The sequence below is a fragment of the Saccostrea cucullata genome, unplaced genomic scaffold (assembly GCF_032062105.1).
Source record: "Saccostrea cucullata isolate Sc308-1 unplaced genomic scaffold, CSIRO_AGI_Scuc_v1 ctg1459, whole genome shotgun sequence".
Classification (NCBI taxonomy): domain Eukaryota; kingdom Metazoa; phylum Mollusca; class Bivalvia; order Ostreida; family Ostreidae; genus Saccostrea; species Saccostrea cuccullata.
Window position 1 is genome coordinate 22,842 of NW_026939713.1, and position 12,354 is coordinate 35,195.

The 12,354-nt window shown below is 35.3% G+C and overlaps 1 long non-coding RNA gene and 1 pseudogene across 1 annotated transcript; both read right to left on the reverse strand.

Moving 5' to 3' along the window:
* Window positions 1-1,035: 1,035 nt before the first annotated feature.
* Window positions 1,036-12,354, reverse strand: part of LOC134253733 (nuclear pore complex protein Nup205-like) — a 30,305-nt pseudogene continuing 18,986 nt past the window's right edge.
* Window positions 4,832-9,622, reverse strand: LOC134253731 (uncharacterized). Its single transcript, XR_009989168.1, has 4 exons — window positions 9,149-9,622; window positions 8,708-8,923; window positions 7,686-7,746; window positions 4,832-5,725 (listed from the first exon to the last, which is right to left on the reverse strand). It is a non-coding gene; the product is annotated as an uncharacterized LOC134253731 (long non-coding RNA).

Below are 12,354 nucleotides of genomic sequence, written 5' to 3' on the forward strand. Positions count from 1 at the left end.
CCAAGAGATGAATGGGTCTGCACTATCTTCTATATTTTTTTTTTCAAAAACATATAAAATACTCTCAGATTTTTTTTTGGTTGAGATTTAATGTCCGACAGGTTTTAATATGTAATTCATATGGACATGCTGATTCCATGCCACCCCATAAAATTATTTTTAAAATTAATAATATTACATAATATTAGATTAGTCTATTATGCAACATCAAATTAGTTTTAATTACTTTTCATCAAATTCATTTCAAAAGTTAAGCTAGTCAACAAGAGCTATTTTTAATCAAACAGGCTTACCCATTTGCCTAATTCTCAAGGGATATAGATAACGCCAATGCTCTCTCAGTTAACTGCTGCACTCAAAACCCATTAATTTCTCTCTAATTGGACATGCAATTTTCTGTTATCAAAATCTTCTTGACCAGTGCCTGATAATTACACTCATGGGAGACATGGGATTTCTCTTAACATACATTATATTTGTTTTAGAAAGCTGTCTAGTATATGCTTAAAAAAATAAGTATTTTCTTGATTTAACACTTTTTTAATAAGAACAGTGCAATACTTTTACATTATTTGTGATGTGTAAATGAATAGTAAAAAGATACTTTTTTTTTTTTAAAATTCACTTGAATTAAAGGTCACAGTGACATTGAAATAGGTCGCGACACACCTTCTACCTAAGACGCATAAACTGGCCAAGTTAGATGATTGTAGGTCTTATGGTTTTCTAGTTATGGACCGGAAAGGATTTTTCCATATTTGGCTATAACTTCTTAATTAAAGGTCAGAGCGACCTACTTTTTGCACGCGACACACTTTCTACCCAAGATGCATCAGATGACTAAGTTTGATAATCGTAGGCCTAGTAGTATTAAAGTTATGAGCCGGAAACGAAAAAGCTAACAGACAGACGGACAGACGGACGGACACGAAGCCTATAACATAATACGTCCCGTCTTAAGACGGGCGTATAAAAAACGTTGCAATATCGTTATTATCAACGCCAGAATTACATTGTTTAACATTTGTTAAAAATTCATCTGTTATAATAAAGTCATTCAATTTACCCACTCTGGAATTAAAATCCCCCAGCAAACAAACATATTTACAATCTTCGGATATAGACATGAGCTCTTGTTCTATTTCAGTAAAACAATCTGGGGATGAATACTTGCTATTTTCTGGAGGGATATATACAATACCAAAATAAATGTCCTCCTCGAGATGAAAAAGCGATCTATTACATTTGAACCATAATACATATTTACAATCTGTGTTGATTATTTTTATATACTTGACAATGGAGTCTCTGATTAATAAAGCAATGCCACCTGATTTTACTCTTGATAATTTACATCTGTTTTTTAAAAAAGTAGAAAATCCAGGTATTTGCAAATTATCAGTGTCGTCTGTTTTAGTTTCAGTTAAACCAATTATATCATAAGAAGAAATAAGATCATTAAATTCCATATACTGAAGTCTTCTATTTACACCACAAACATTTAATGATAAAAACTTTATTATAAAAATAAAAAATAAAATATAAAATATAAAACTTTGCCGACCATATAAGCTCTCGATATGCTTCAGACTGAAGTTCAGTAGCATGTGCGCCCTACTTTCGTTTTAACAGGAAGATCTTCGCAAGGTTAAGGTCAAGTCAAGTTAACCTGTTTTTTTTTCTGCTAAAATATCGAAATTTTCTAAGTAATTTTAAGTCTACTAACACAAATTTATTAGAATTATTGATATTTAACTATTTTTTGAATTTATTTCTTTATTTTCCTTTATATTAGAGCAAGTTAGTAGATATTTATTACATGCGCGTTTTTTCCCTGTTTCCAAAAATAGCGGACTGACTTTCACCGTAACAAACGCCAAACACCTTCACTTTAAATCACAATTTCACAAATAATTCGCATATTTTCACATCTTAATTACCTATTTTTCAATGTGTTGTAGTTGTTTAAAACATTTTGATAGATTCTGGATAATTCACAGCTCATTTATACGTTTTATACGACGTTTTATGTGACGAAGCGCTAATTTCAGACTCAGACCCAACATATTGGGTTCCCGCACGCAAGCGTTTGTGACGTCAGACCCAATATATTGGGTTCCCGCACTCAAAGGGTTAATTTAAATTGAGATATAAGTGATTTTGACTTAGATGGTATGCGGTTCGCCATTCGAATGGCGAATAGCGAATAACCGTCCAACTTCTGATTGCCTTGATTGTAACAGATAGAAATGACGTAAGCTGTATATTTCCAATTTTGCCAGTTAATGTTCCACGATCTTAACAAAGAAGATGGGCGCATTTGGCGTGTAATCTGCAGGAATCATTTCTGGTTTAAATGTCCATGATTTGGTTGGCTGAACATAGCTTGTCAGAGTTTACAAACACGTCCATAGGTTTTTTTAAAATAAGTTTGAAAATGTGAGATTGTAACATTTTTGTCCGTTTTGCTCGGGGGTACTATAACATAGTAATGTTTCGCAAGAAATAAACACCTAAAATATTTAATGCATATAGATGCATGATACGTGTACATTATATTTAATAGAAGATTAGAATTGATTTCGCTCGAGAACCAAACTGAACCAAAATTAATCTAATTAAAAATTTTAATACATTAGTACACGAAACGAAACTGACAAAATAAATGGTTGTTTGCATGAAAAAAAAATTACGCTCCATGCCACCAGGTTTGAACCAAAAACTTCTCGATTTCAGTGCAGTACTAGTGAACAAGTAGCCCAACCTATTGAGCTATTGCAGATTTACATGTACAAGCGATTTTAAAAGGACAAAGAAGCACCATATTCACACATTTTGAATTTTTTTTGAAAAGTTCGTTTTTCGTGGTCTCAGTGTCTTCTCTCCATTTTTTTAAAAAGTATATTCGTTTATTTGAATTAAAATACACACAAAGGCAATAATGGAAGACTTGCATTAGTTTAGACAGGTAGATGTACAGCACTCTGAGTTGGGGGGGGGGGGGGGACACAAGGGTCTGTAGCGGCTGGTCGTCATGGAGAAGGCTGTCCACCAGGTGTTGGAGGTAACCTTTAGAGGACAGAAAGGTCATCTATTGCTGGAACTTGTCCATAGAGAGAATGGTGGCTTACTGATAGAGCCAGCATCTACAACAGACAATAATTATAATATAGGTCTTGCACTGCTGGAACCTGTTCAATATGAAACCAGTGGAAATAAAAATACATGTACACAAGGATATCAAGTTTCCTTCTTTACCCTTCCTACTTACATCATGTCCATCACATCACAACACACCACGTCCATAAAGTTGTCACCGTACAACACCATGGTGGTTACGTACATTGCAATTACGTACATTGGTGGTTTCGTCTCAGCTGCTCATACTCAGAGTGGGCGTCGGCCAAAATCCTCTTCCCAACCCCATCACCTCCTGCCTCTGTCAGAAAAGGAAACATTGTTGCAAACCTTTGTCAAACTAATTTAGGTTTGTATTTCATAAAACACTTGAAGATCATTACACACAATTTAATGTCGATCCATGCATGCAACAAGGTAAAGAGCAAAATCTGTGGAGTTTAGTTGACATTCAGGCTTTGACATCTTACTTTCAAATGGTTACAGACTACTAATTTTACCCCTATTTCATTGACCACTCAAAGTAGTTCCAGTTTAAAAATAGAGGTTTTTTTCTTAACAATTCTTTGGGGTGTTTATGGAGTAGAAAGCGGTTATTTTTGGGCATAAATGGAAGGAGAGGGTCTGAAAAAAATTATAAATTAAAATGGTAATAATGGGAAATTTTGCTTTTAAGTACAGCTATTTGTAAGAACCAGGCAGGGGGTGATTCATGACCACTTCAGATTTTTACAAAATTTTAATATGTTGCTTCATGGACCAAGGGAACATCATTGGACAACATAATTTTTTTGGCCAGGATTTGTTGCCATGGAAACAATGCACCATATAAATGCACATGGCAACCAAGCAAAAAATTGAAAAAAATATGAATTTAGCTATTATTGAACACAGGAACAGAGCTTTTTTGATGATAGTACCATAAAAAAATCTTTTTTTCCTGAGAAGTACATACAAAATGATAAATGATTACCATAAGGATAAAATAATATAGGATTTATTAAAGGTGCTGAATTTCAATTTAACATAGGTCATTTCATAAAATTCACTTTTCACAATATTTCTTCAAATCCATCATATTTTAGAAGAATATTAAGAAAAAGGCCCGCATGTTAAAGAAATCTGATAACATGGGATAGAAAGAGCACATTCTTAATTTTAATAAAATTAAATAAAACCCATGGGTTTTTTAAAAATATTCTGTTTCCATGGCAACGAAATGTTACAAAAATTCATTTTTCACAATAATAACAATTTTTAGGAGCATTGTAAGAAAAAATCCCAAATGTTAAAGAAATCTGATAATGTGGAATAGAAAGAGCACTTTCTTAATTTTAATAAAATTAAATAAAACCCATGGGTTTTTAAATAATATTCTGTTACCATGGCAACAAAATGTCACAAAAATTCATTTTTCACAATAATAACCATTTTTAAGAGCATAGTTAGAAAAAATCCCACATGTTAGAGAAAACTGAAAGCGTGGGATAGAAAGACCTTAATCCTTATTCTAATAAAACAAAACAAAACCCATGGGTTTTTCAAAAATATTCTGTAACCATGGCAACAGAATATCATAAAAATTCATTTTTCAAGAAAATACCAAAATATATCATTTTCAGTGTATGTTGTGGAAAAAAAATACCACAAACACAAAAAAAAATGATAATATAAGATAAAATATGTTCTCCTAAACCTTGCAAATATAAGATAAAACCAGTGGATTTCTCATAAAATTTTGTAACCATGGTAACAAATTATTCTGGAAATGCTTTTTTAAATAAATTGACTTTACAAAATCTCCAAAAAATACAAAAAATTATTGACTAACATACATGTATTATTTCACAGTTTATTGTAAACCCATGAAAATATTTTTTTTCAATATGCTTTTGTGATTTGTATCTGGTTACCATGACAACATCTCCAAAAATATTGCATTTGCCTATACAATGTAGTCAATGTGATGAGTTTGTATGAAGAAAACTGTATGAGTGGCCATTAGCTAAAATAATGAAAGACACAACATTTTCTTTTTGTTCCTAACTTCTTTAAAACAAATATTTGGTTTCTGTGGTAACTGTGATTAACCATTTATGAGACATGATCTAAATATTTCAATTGTATTTTTAAAGCAATTTTTGAAAAATCATCTGTAAATGTACTTTTTGCTGAAATACATAGTTTACAGTAAAGAAATCTTGAAAAAAATGTCAATATAACATTATAAAGTGTATCAAATGTCAAAAAATCCATGTTCTTGACTAGATAGGCAAACTAAAATTCAAAATTTTATGTTGAAGGGGTGTAATATTAAATATCCTTGGATGTATCCTGGTCTTGGTTTCAATAAAACCCCTTTTACATTTGGAGGAGCTTAAAAATCAATATCCTTTGTTTCTGGTCTGGATTTCTTTCAAAAAGTTTTAAACTGACAGTGTCTTTATTAGATTTTTTGGCCATCATTTAGAAATGTGCCGTTGAGATTATCTGTATCAACTGTACAGGTACATCTATGTGTCCTGACTGCTAAATAGGTGCTCCAGCTAGATTCCTCTGACATAATGCATGTGGTTCATTCATCAATCTGGAAAAAAATATAATTCAAAATTTGAACTTTGTTAATGAAAATAGGCATTCCGTAAAGCAATTTTTTCTTGTTGCTGTTGAAGGAGGAGAGTAGCTAAGGTTCGTTTTCTCTATGATCATGATCATGAATACAAGAAGGCCATGGTCCATAACACTCACCAGAGTAACTGGTCATTCTGTTCTACACCAGATTTTCCTACTTGTAATACCTATTGTGGTTTAGGTCTATTCTTAGGAGGAGGGGGACATGATTTAACAATTTAGAATCTACACTTAATCCCTTGATGCTTTAACACGAGTTTCAGCTTTTCTGACCCAGTGGCTCCCTATTTTTTCTCTTTTCTTGATTATCACCCCTTGTAAGGGGTCTTAGCCCTGCCAAGTTTGGTAAAAATTGGCCCTGTGGTTCTTGAGAAAAACCTCAGCTCTACAATTCTTCTCTAAATTTTCAAGTGATGTAACCCCTTCTTTAACCCTCACCCTATCCTTGCCTCAAATAGTTAGCTGTTATTTGATTCTGAATATTGGTATAACTATTACAGCCTTGCTCATCTGAAAAGGTTTTTTTTTTCAATAACAAAAATTCTGTTTAGATATGCTGCATTTTATAGATTTTAATTTCTAACTTTCTACTGATTTTAGTTTCCAATATTCAAAGAAACATTTGTATGGATTGAACAAAATTATGAAGATGACATACAATAATACATCTTTTACTCCTATTTGGCTTCCACATACATGTAACTGCAGTAAAACTTGTTTAGTACAAACACGGGCATTGTGAATTAAAAGAAGTCTTCTTGGATCTCCAACTATATGAATATTACAAATTACAAATATGGATATAATGAATTATATAGCAAAGTACTTTTACAGGTCCTAGTTTGTTATAACCGAGTTGTACTGTACATATATGTGTAGATAAATGACTTAACAAGAGACCCAGGGCCACATCACTCACCTGGCTTGGATAAAAATCAAATATCAGCTTTGTATTGAAAAGCTTAAAAGTATATGTGGTCCTGACCTCTCCCTGTAAGGGAGAGAGAGAGAAAGGGGTATGATTGAACAAAACTGAATCTACACTAAGGATGCTTACAGGGTACTTATTTTTGACTAACTGTGAGTTTTTCCCTACAAGTTTGAACACTTTTATTGTAGCCTCACCCTATACCTGGGGGAGGGGGGGGGGGGGGTCATGATTTGAACAAATCTACACAACAAGAAAATGCTTCCATAAGTACCGGGTATATATAACTTACTGGCTTTTCTGTTCTTTGGAAGAATATTTTTTAAAGGATTTTTTCTCTATATTCTTAGTTAAACTTTGATTGGCCTTTGTGGTCCCACCCTATCCCCAGGGTCATGATTTGATCAAACTTGAATCTACACCACCTGAAAATGCTTTCATATAAATATTACCAATCAAGGCTTGCTGTATCCGAGAAGAAGATTTTAAAATATTTTTTTTATATATTCCTATGTTAAACTCTGATCATCCGTTGTGGCCCCATCCTACACATGGGGTTCATGATTTGAAAAATTTGAATCTACACTACCTGACAATGGTTCCACATAAGTTTCATATTTCCTGGACCATTGCTTCTTGAGAAGATATTATCTCCCCTTGAATGAGGGCGTGGCCCTTCATTTGAACAAACTTGAATCCCATTTACCCAAGGATACTTTGTGGCAAGTTTGGTTGAAATTGGCCCAGCGGTTCTTGAGAATAAGTCGAAAATGTGAAAAGTTTACAGACAGACGGACGCCGGACAAAATGTGATCAGAAAGCTCACTTGAGCTTTCAGCTCAGGTGAGCTAAAATCTGCAAGTTGTCAACACAAAATACCGAATTATCTAATGATACATAAATAATATAAAGTATATGTAACACTAACGAATTGATAATCTTTTCTTGGTGATTCTTTGGTTGTCCTCAATTTTTAAGTTTACATTACCTCAGCTGTGCAGGTGTTGTCAAAGGGGATTTTGAAATTCAGAACAAGGCTCAGATTGCATCTGAAATGATAACAAATCATGACATTCATCATATGACAAGAGAATGCATACATTTATATAACAATTTAGCTTTTGAATTATTGATAAAAAATATTTATTTACCTCCCCCCCTCCCCCATGTACTAGTGATATCATCATGAATTCATACTATCAGTTATAAATTGAAAAAGAGTTCTAGTTTTGTAGGATCAAATTTTATTTTTTAAGTTTTAAACCTAAATTAGACGAAAAAATTGGCAGAAACCCATGCATATTGTATGTGCTCTCATATTTATAAATCTCTCTCTTTCTATGTGTGTATATATTTGCTTGTAGGAATATTTGGGAAGCCCCCCTCCCCCATTCGGATAGGGTTTTATGGCTTTAACACCCCCTCCCCCGTTTCAACTGATAAAACAATAACAGTATTTTATTGGTTGTTTTGCTTTCAATTAAATTTTGTAGGGCTCCCCATCCTTATATATAATTCTAGGCTAGGGGGGTCTTAGCCCTTCCACTTTTTTTCCCAAATATATACTTAGTATAGACATTGAACATATCTTCGTAAGTTTACCCCCCCCCCCCCACTTTCCACTGATACGTCTTAGTTTAGGTTAAAATGGGGAAAGTGGTGGTGTTTGGAAGGAAATTTTTGGTACTGGTGTACGCAATCTTACTCTCCCCGCCATCCCCCCCCCCCCCCCCCCCCCCCCCCACACCCACACCCACAAAATAGGATTATCGTGTTTGGGTACTTGGGAAATAGACTTTTTTTTTTTTTTTTTTTTTTTTTTTGCTTGTCAGGTTTTTTTGGAGGTACCAAATTTTTTTTTTACACTTAGCCCCCCACTTTCAATTTGCTTCCGACGCCAATGGCCTGTATGTTTACTATCATTTTTTCTTGACTTTCCCTTTTTCAGTTTGAAAAAAATAGTCAATATTGTCTTTGTCTAGAAATTATTCTGTGTTATGTTTTAAATACCTGATCTAAATATGACATCCATAGAGGCGCCAAGACATAGAAAAAATTATGCTCCATCCAATCTCTACTGTGGCTTTCAATGCTTCTTGCTATGGCTTCATGTATGCTGCATGAGGTCGAGGATTTCTTCCAGTCGACTGTGTATATTGCAGTACTAAGGGAGTATCGACGGAAAGGAGAGATACTCATCATACTCTAATCCCCAGCAGCGAGCTACTGTTCAAATTTCAGTACAAAATTAAATGTTTTCCCCAAAATTAACTGAATTTAAGTATTTTTGATGTTATTGTTAAACAAGTTAGCCTTTTTCAAAACACTCAAACACTTAGCATGTTTAGGAAATGAAATTTTGTTTTTTGTCAGATAAAATTAAGCAAATTGCAGGCAGTTATTTTTTTTTATCCTAGGATTATATTTTTCAAATAAAAATTTTAGACTTACATGCCCCTTGGATGTATGAAAACTGGCAAAACTTCCAAAATGAAGATGAAATCACACATTTCTTAATCCTCCCCTTCTAAACTGAAGAGTTAGATACACTCTTTCCAACTCCTTTTACTAAAGAGTGCCAAGGGAGATAACTAGAATTTCATGTTTTTACATAATTTAAAATCACAATATCTATTCGTAATTAAAATAACCCATGGGTTTTTTAATTGATTTTTACTCTTTGATACTAGATGTTCAAAATTTTATAATTCACATTCAAGGAGAGTGCGGGCCTTCTTAAAAAATCACCTGCACGTACAGACACCTTACAATGGATATTGTTGACTGTTTCAGTATATATTGAATTCATTTTTTAATCAACTATGCATGAAATCCATTTATAACTGTGATCAAGTATTTAGTTTGATGTATCTTAATGTAAATATGATAGTTTTTGAAAAATCTATCACTATCATGAATCACTCATTTTCATTTCTGCCTGGCTCTTATAAATAGCTGTACTTAAATGCGTAGTAGGAAGGCTGTAAAGAGGCCCATATTTACCCATTCCTCGAAGAAAAAGTGAAACAAGAGGCCAAGGGGCCACATTGCTCACCTGAGCAATTGGCTAGAAAAAAGGACATATCAGATCAGAACTGAAAGTAAACTGAGGGTGGGGAGGGGGGGGGGGGGGCTTGAATTTTGACCCCCCAGTGGGTCATGATTTGAACAAACTAGAATCTACAATACTTGCATGAGGATGATTCCATAAAAATATCACTATCACTAAAGTACTTGAAAAGAAGATTTTAAAAGGATTCCCTAGATATTCCTATTTAAAACTTTTATCGGCCATTTGGCCCCACCCTACCCCCGGGGGTCATGATTTGAACAACCTTGAATCTACACTACCTGAAGATGATTCCACATCATGAGTTTCATCTTTCCTGTCTCAATGGTTCTTGACAAGAAGATTTTTCCTATATATTCCTATGTAAAACTTTGATTGGCCATTTTGGCCCCACTCTACCCACGGGGGTCATGATTTTACCAATTTGAATTTACACTACCTGAGGATGATTCCACATGAGTTTCATCTTTCCTGGCGCAGTGGTTCTTGAGAAGAAGATTTTTTAAAAATGCCATTAATTTTTCTCTAATTCATAATTATCTCCCCTTGAAAAAGGATGTGGCCCTTCATTTGAACAAACTTGAATTTCCTTTACCCAAGGATACTTTGTAGAAAGTTTGTTTGAAATTGGCCCAGTGGTTCTTGAGATGAAAATGAAAATGTGAAGAAAAGTTTTCAACAACAACAATGACTACGACAAAAACAACAACGACGACAATGACAGACAACGGATAAATTTTGATCAGAAAAGCTCACTTGAGCCTTTGGCTCAGGTGAGCTAAAAAGCAGGGTAGGGATTATTTGCGATGCCATAAAAGGACTTGCAGACTATGAATGTTCCCGAGAACTTGGTAAAATTTTGGACTTGAAATGGTCTTACTCTGTGCCAAGTTTCAGATAAGTTAAGCTGGTATAATTTTTTAAAATATTTTTTATGTTATAAAGGAATGTATAGCAAAATAACTGATAGTCTGTGTCCAACTATATTCTTACATCTACTTAGACATACCTGTATCTATGTGAGTCAGTGACTTGGGTTTCTGAACAATTTTTAGATAATTAACAGCAGGGCCCCATATAGATTGGCTCTTTCTCTCTACTCTCTGCTGGCCACCACCTTAACAGAACTAGATATTGATTAAAATTTCTTATTTTCGTACAAAGTTGTTTGAAATTATAGTTTTATGAACATATACACTTGAAAAATTTCTTTTCAGCAAAAAAGTATGTACATGTAAACTTCAGATATTTCGATATATTCTTACTTGAGAGCAGAATGTGATCTATCACTCCTCTAAGCACCAGTTGAAGGGAGGAAGCAAATTGGGTTCGTGACCCTGACACTTGACCCAATGACCCTGTTTGACCTTGACCTGCTGTGGAGTCCAGCATGGTGAGGAAGTGTGAGGTTTCGTTGTCGGTGTCAGAATCCTGACAGAAACACTGACGTAGAATTGTCATCAGAGTAAGAATGATCTCAGCCACAGGGGCAGTTAACTCTGTAAAGGCATCAACTGTCACCTAAAGATTATGAATAGCTCTTTAATTATCAATACTGAATGCAGTATCTTGCAAAGAAATACCACAGCTTTTTCTTTTTATAAAATCAGACATATTTATTTCTCCCCCCACCCTTTTTTTTCTAAAATCAAGCATATCCTCCTGCCTAATTGTCAACAAAATATTTATGAAAAAATTAAAGGAAAATTTTACTTCTCTTCAATTCAAGTCTTGTATGATAAATTTAGCTAGACTAACACTTTAACCTTCAGTATACAGACAGATGTTGTTTACTTTTCTCTGTAGTTCCTGTAGCAGCTCAAACAGTACAGTCTGTCTGTCCTCAGCGGTCAGTAGGTCCTCAGGACACGCGGTCAGCAGAACCTCAGTCACCTGACGCCACGCCTCCAGAGCCTGCTGTTTGGTGGACAGTTCCTGGTGGATTCTGACACCACGCCTCCAGAGCCTGCTGTTTGGTGGACAGTTCCTGGTGGATTCTGACACCACGCCTCCAGAGCCTGCTGTTTGGTGGACAGTTCCTGGTGGATTCTGACACCACGCCTCCAGAGCCTACTGTTTGGTGGACAGTTCCTGATGGATTCTGACACCACGCCTCCAGAGCCTACTGTTTGGTGGACAGTTCCTGATGGATTCTGACACCACGCCTCCAGAGCCTGCTGTTTGGTGGACAGTTCCTGGTGGATTCTGACACCACGCCTCCAGAGCCTGTTGTTTGGTGGACAGTTCCTGGTGGATTCTGACACCACGCCTCCAGAGCCTACTGTTTGGTGGACAGTTCCTGATGGATTCTGACACCACGCCTCCAGAGCCTGCTGTTTGGTGGACAGTTCCTGGTGGATTCTAACACCACGCCTCCAGAGCCTGTTGTTTGGTGGACAGTTCCTGGTGGATTTTGACACCACGCCTCCAGAGCCTGTTGTTTGGTGGACAGTTCCTGGTGGATTCTGACACCACGCCTCCAGAGCCTGCTGTTTGGTGGGCAGTTCCTGGTGGATTCTGTCACCACGCCTCCAGAGCCTGCTGTTTGGTGGACAGTTCCTGGTGGATTCTGACACCACGCCTCCAA